General features: G+C 43.9%; 1 pseudogene; it reads left to right on the top strand.

Moving 5' to 3' along the window:
- The first annotated feature begins 1,677 nt into the window (after window positions 1–1,677).
- Window positions 1,678–5,918, top strand: LOC143274463 (RE1-silencing transcription factor pseudogene; annotated as a pseudogene).
- The last annotated feature ends 1,138 nt before the right edge of the window (window positions 5,919–7,056 follow it).

Raw genomic sequence — 7,056 nt, 5'->3', positions numbered from 1 at the left:
CTCTTTCTTTTTGAGGTATTTTGTGATAGTAAGAGCTTATTTTGCTGTTAATACTAGTTATTGTGGAGGTCAAAGGAAAACTCACAAGAAACTGTTTTATCCTTGTACAATGTGGGTCTATATAGGTCCTAGGGATAGAGTGCCCCAGTGACAAGATTTGGTGACAAGTCCCATTATTTACCAAGATCAGATCACTTTTTGGCACCAAGGCATGTCTTCACAAAAAGAGATGCAATTTTATATCTCAGTCTATTTTTCAAAACCATAGTTTTTAACTGGAAATTTAGGGCATTCAAATTTAATATTAAAACTATGTAGAGAGATTAATTCTGGTTAATTTTTTATTTTCTCAGTCTTATTTGTATCATTTCACTTTTCTCATTTGGCTTCATACAATTGATGTAAGAGGGCCCAGCTCCCTGTGATATTTCCCATGGTCTGCTTCTCCTGGGTGCTATAAGAGTGCAGGCTTAGACCCCATTAGCTGAAGAATGTAACATAATGGCTGAGAGACACCCAACACCAAGATGTCACAAGAAGTGAGGTAAGGGTTCAAGCAGATATCAGGTAATAAATCAATGTGTTGTAAATGCAATTTATGAGGTCCATAATGTTGTCAGCTCTCCCCATAAATGAACGCTGAGGTACATCTACCCTGACAAGTCTTATCCTTGCTTACCATTAACCATAATAAATCCTCCAGGGAAGTGAGAGCTCCTGTAATCTTCCTTTCATTTCTAGGTAGATTCAGTTTATTACCTTCAAGCCACAATCTGATCATTCATCCAAAAGCAAACACTTTCAGGTTCTGTTCCATTTAAAATTCATTTTTAACCTTATAATATGTTGTTTTGAAAAGTAAACAAGTACATAATAAAAGAATTGAAGAAGAAAAATTAAAAAAGACAAATGGATTTTCTACAAAAATGATTCCCTACTGTTTCAGCCAAGATATTCCTTAGACATAAAGGTACAACACTTATTATCTGCCCCAAGAATAAAGGATACATGTTTATACATCATGCTTACTTTAAAACAAATACAGGCATACTACATCTTCTAAGGAAATGGAAAAGAAAAGAAAACAGGCTTAGCGAGCCCTGTAGAGCAAACCACTAATAGCACTCAGCCATTGCCTCTGAATGAGCTCTTGTCCTGGCCAAGTTGCTTATGGTCATGGTGCTTCATGACAACAGTAGAAACCCCAACTAAGACAAAACTCAAAAAGGTAAATGCTGAGAGACCAAATAACCAAGTCAACAAATGTCTAATTTAATTAGTTTTCAAAACAAATACTTTTGATAATACATACATGAAAGAAATGGTCAAGACCATGAGGTCTTTTCTTCAGCCATGAGGAAAACACAATTGACAACTACACTGAGATTACTTCTTAAGCTTGTCATAGGACCATGTTCAAGAAAGGAAATAACAAGATGGCGGAGACAAGCAGACACAGGTAGGCCTGTGGCAGTGGCCCGCAGAGGTAAACGGGCCGGGCGGTGGCAGCCGGCAGGGACATTCAGGCCCAGCAGCAGCTGGTGGAGACATTCAGGCCCAGCGGCAGTCCACAGAGGTGGACAGGCCCGGTGGTGAAGATAAGCAGACAGAGGTGGACGGGCCCGGCGACAGCGGCCGGCAGAGACATTCAGGTCTGGCGGTAGCCCACAGAAGTACATGGGCCACGCAGTGGAGACAGGCAGACGCAGGTGGGTCCGCAGCGGCGACTCGCAGAGGTGGACGGGCCCGGTGGCGGCGGCCGACAGGGACGTGCAGGCCAGGTGGTGGCCCACAGAGGTGGATGGGCCCAGCAACAGTGACAGGCAGAGGTAGGTGGGCCCGCAGCGGCAGCTGGCAGAGACATACAGGCCCATTGGCGGCCCGCTGAGGCAGACAGACCCAGCGGCAGCTGACAGGGACATAGAGGTCCGGAGGCAGAGACAAGCGGACGCAGGTGGGCCTGTGGCGGCGGGCCATGGGGGTGGACAGGCCCAGGACGGAGACGGGCGGACACAGCTTGGAACGGGGATGGCCCTAGCCCCAACTCCTGGGGAAGAGGCTATCTCCATGGGTTAGAACCAGGGCGAGTCTGGTCACTCCGTCTGGGGACAACCCAGGGCCCAACTGCTGATCCTGTGAAACCCAACAACTTGGAGGTGTTGGGGAGACTATCCTGCTCAGCTGAAACCCATCTGGGAGAGGATTCAGATGCCTACAGTTTGAAGTCTGAAGAAACAAGATCAGCTGAGGAGTTGACAAATGAACAGAATGTGACCTGGGAACATAGAAGAAGGCACTACCCAGCCACTAAACCAGATCACCAGAATGATAAGTATATAATTCACTGACTGAAATCAGCTGTCCCTGAAGAAACAGCCCAACAGCACCAATTTAACCAAGAACCCCTACTAAACCAAGGCTAAAAATTAGAACAAGAGAAGCACTCTCAGACACAGACACCACCTGCACCGCACAGAGGAAAAGATGAGTAGACGCCAGTGCAAAAATACAGGCAACAACATAAAGACCTATATGGCAACATCAGAACCTAGTGATTCTACACCTGCAAGACCTAAACATACCATGACAGAAGAAACAGAAGAAATCAACCCTAAAAATGACTTTAAGAAGATGATAGAGGCCCTTAAAGAAGAAATAAAACATTCCTTCAAAGAGGAAATAAAAACTTTCCTTAAAGAGGAAATGAAAAACTACCTTAAAGAGGAAATAAAAACTTTCCTTAAACAGGAAGTGAAAAACTACCTTAAAGAGGAAATAAAAACTTTACTTAAAGAGGAAATGAGAAACTCCATTAAAGAGAAAATAAAAAACTCCCTTAAAGAAATGGAAGAAAAAACGAACAAAAAAATGGGAAGAAATCAAATCAAGCCAAGAAAAAGCAATTAAACAGATGAAAGAAACATTCCAAGATCTGAAAAATGAATTTGAGACAATAAAGAAAACACATGCTGAGGGAATGCTGGAAATAGAAATCCTGACTAAACGAACAGGAACTACAGAAGCAAGCATAACCAACCGACTGCAAGAGATGGAACAGAGAATCTCTGACACTGAAGACTCGATAGAGAAAATAGATTTGTCAGTCAAAGAAAACAATAAAGACAAAAAAGTCCTAACACAAAACATCCAGGAAATTTGGGACAACATGAAAAGACCAAACCTAAGAATAATAGGGATAGAAGGAGGAGAAGAATACCAACTCAAAGGCACAGAAAATATATTCAACAAAATCATAGAAGAAAACTTTCCTAACCTAAAGAAAGAAATACTTATGAAGATACAAGAAGCTTACAGAACACCGAACAGGCTGGATCCAAAAAAAAAGTCCCCTCGCCACATAATAATCAAAACACTAAACACAGAGAACAAAGAACAAATATTAAGAGCCGCAAAGGAAAAAGACCAAGTAACATATAAAGGCAAACCCATCAGAATAACACCAGACTACTCAATAGAGACTATGAAAGCTAGAAGATCATGGACAAATCTCATGCAGACACTAAGAGACCACGGATGCCAACCCAGACTATTATACCCAGCAAAACTCTCAATCACCATAGGTGGAGTAAACAAAATATTCCAGGATAAAACCAGATTTAATCAATACCTGTCCACAAACCCAGCCCTACAGAAAGCACTAGAAGGGAAAATTCAACCCAAAGAAGCTAAACACATCCATGAAAAATCAAGCAATAGATAATCCCACACCAACATACACCACAGAAGGACAACACAACACAACCACAAAAAATAACAGGAATTAACAATCACTGATCATTAATATCCATCAATATCAATAGTCTCAACTCACCTATAAAAAGACATAGGCTGAGAGAGACACAGCCAGCCACTGCCATGACCAGCAGCATGTGAAGATGCCGGTAAGCCACCAGCCACGTGGCAAGGTATAGATTTATGGAAATGGATTAATTTAAGCTATAAGAACAGTTAGCAAGAAGCCTGCCACGGCCATACAGTTTGAAGCAAAAAAAAAAAAAAAAAAGATATAGGCTAACAGAATGGATAAGAAAACAGGACCCATCCATCTGCTGCATACAAGAAACACACCTTAACTTCAAAGACAGACACTACCTCCAAGTAAAGGGCTGGGAAAAGGCTTTCCAAGCAAATGGACCTAAGAAACAAGCTGGTGTAGCTATCCTAATATCTAGAAAAAAAGGATGTTTCAAAAGAGAAGAAGTCTTGTGGCAATGCCTCAGTGGTCCAGGTAACTACCAGAACTCGGAAATCCGCGACGGAGACTAAGGTAGCAGTGACGAAACACATAGATGTACATACAGGAAATAATAAAGAAAAAGTCAGTAAAGCCAAGAAGAACAAAAGAAAGGTGGATGCTGAAGCCCATCCATCAGATGAGCCTGTGAACGAGGAACCAGTGACAAAAAAGAAAAAAAAAAAGATGGAAAGCAAATCCAAAAATAGTGCTGAGGTGCCAAAAGATGACAGCAAGATAGAGGAGACTAAGGGGGTCAATAAAAAGCAAAATACTTCCATTAAAAAAGGTGCAAAGAAGAAACCTCAAAAAGGTAAGTCAAGTGAGAAGGGCAGCAGACCTGCTCAGGAGACGCAGAAGGAGACGGCTCCGGCAGAGCCTCCTTCCATGGAGCTGGCTCAGGAGGAGGTCTCTTCCGGTCCTAGGCTCACTTAGGTGGTGGTCACCCCTATAGGCTCTACTCAGCCCGGGCTTCCTTCTCCCATGGATATTGCTCAGACTGGGCCTGCTCAGATGGAGCTGCCTTCTCCCCTGGAGCCTCCTCAGAGGGAGCTGCCTCCTCCCCTGGAGCCTGCTCAGAGGGAACTGCCTTCTCCCCTGGAGCCTCCTCAGAGGGAGCCGCCTCCTCCCACGGAGCCTCCAGGGATGGAGCAGCCTCTTCCCATGGAGCTTACTCAGATGGAACAGCCTCCTCCCATGGAGTCTCAGCGGGGACATTGTCAGAAGAGGCTGCTTTGTCCTTTGGACCATGCTCAGGTGGAGGTTGCTCAGACAGGGCCTCCTCACATGGGATCTGTTCAGGGAGAGCCTCCTGCTGTCATGGAGCCACCTCTTCAAGTGAAACCAGTCACCAAAAGGTCTTCTCCCCGAAAAGAGAGTACCAAGGAGAAGTTGGGCATGCGGAGTGAGGTGGTTCGGTGGGAGCAAGTCCTTGTTGAAGTTGGCTAAGTGCCTGTTAGAGATGGCCAGCTTCTGAGGGGAGGCAGGCACACACAGGATCTTCCAAGGGGAGGCTCAGGAGGAGACGAGACACCTAAGGACCAAGAAATTGGCTCTGATGGGGAAGGAGATAAAATGGCCCCTCACAAGAAAGTGGGAACAGAGGAAGCTGGCAAGAGTCTAGCTGCCCTTGCTTCTCCCAGGGAATCTACCAGTGTCTTATCCTCGGAACAAAACTCAGGTGGGTCAGGTGGTGAAACGTTGCATGCTGTCAGACTGGTTCAGCTGGGCTTTGTGAAATGGAAGTGGACACTGAGCAGAACCCAGACAGTGTCCCTGTGAAAGCCTCAGCACCCAAACCGGCGTCGCCATTGCCTCCTGTCCCATCGCCAACCGTGGCGGCCTCGCCTCCTATCACTTTGGCTGAGGACGAGTCACCGGACATTGATGAGGACGGGAGTGTCCACAGCCATGATGGAAGTGACTTGAGTGATGGTATGTCCAAGGGAAGTGATGATTCTGGGCTGCGTGGGGCTCGGCCAGTGCCACAGGAAGCAGGTTCGGAAGGTGGGAAGAAGGGGTTGGCAGTTGGAATGACCGAGGGAGAGTTTGTGTTTTCTGTGATCAGTCTTTCAGAAGGGAAGAGGATTGCAGCAGGCGCCTCAATCGTCATCTGGTTAATGTATACTTCCTTGGAAAAGCAGCCAATGGGCAGGAGTGGTGAGCCAGCCTGTGGAGGGCGGCTCGTCACAGTTTGTAAGCAATGCCTCACTTTTAGTTTAAGGCAGTGGACACACACAAGCTCGCTTTAATTAGTGCCCAGTGCTGATTTTTAAGTGGCATTATTTCCTTAGGACTGTATGTGTTACCTAGTGACTTGCAAAAACCTTAGCAAATCCTAGGGAGTTAATGTAAGAAAACAGATACTTAATCTGTTAGCTTGTGCAGTGCAGTGAAGAAAGGCAGGATGGATGTTGAGAAAGGTGCATCACAAGCACAGGCTGGAGGCTGGGAGCTAGATGGTTTTGAGAAAGAGGTCTTGGTGGACTCTTTCATAGAGCAAAGGGAAGCAATGCCTTCTGGGAAATGATCTAAGTTTTAATCTAGTCTTTAAGAATAGAAGTCAAAAACAAAAATATTAAGGAAATGAAAACCTAATCGGTCTTTGAAGTATTGTTATGTGGAATTGAGTGGGATTTTTGAGGCCTTTCTTCCAGAAAACAAGGACTTGGTTGTCAGGCCTATATTAGGCCTAAACCTTGGTGCCATGTAGTTGAACTTAAATCATTTCAATGGAAAGTGTCTTAGTGATTGGAACTTCTAGTGCAGTTTGGAGTTCTTCCATTTGAAAAATGTGATATTTGCATGGGATTGTTTGAATCTTGTTTTCTAGTCCTTCCTCATCACCACCCTCATAGTCTGAAGGTAGATTTTTCTCTTGATAAAGGAACAAAAAAAGTGAACATTTTGTTTGTAAATAGGTATCTAGTAACTAGTGGTAAACTTGAAATGGTAGAATTCTTTAAAGCCTAATTCTAGGTAGCCTTAGGAAAATGTATCTTAATTATTTTTGAACCTGTATTCACCTTGCTTTTTTCAAATATCTTAAGTTATATTTTCTTTTTCAGAGCTGCTTCTTATTTGGGGCTACTTTTTTTTTTAATTGAGGTGTAATTCATAAAAGGGTATATGGTTTTGATGAGACTTTTTACAACTGTGGCTGGATGTCTTTCTTTAGTCTTCCAAGAAGGGCCATTTTACTTTTTTAGAGTTACTTTTTAAAGTCATGAGGTCAACAACTTGGACTACTATGCATGTAAGTGCTAATGCAAATTAAAGCCCAAGTTGACCTCCAGCAGCAG

This window comes from Peromyscus maniculatus, chromosome 1 (assembly GCF_049852395.1).
Source record: "Peromyscus maniculatus bairdii isolate BWxNUB_F1_BW_parent chromosome 1, HU_Pman_BW_mat_3.1, whole genome shotgun sequence".
NCBI classification, from domain to species: domain Eukaryota; kingdom Metazoa; phylum Chordata; class Mammalia; order Rodentia; family Cricetidae; genus Peromyscus; species Peromyscus maniculatus.
This window is presented reverse-complemented; position numbering and strand designations above follow the sequence as displayed.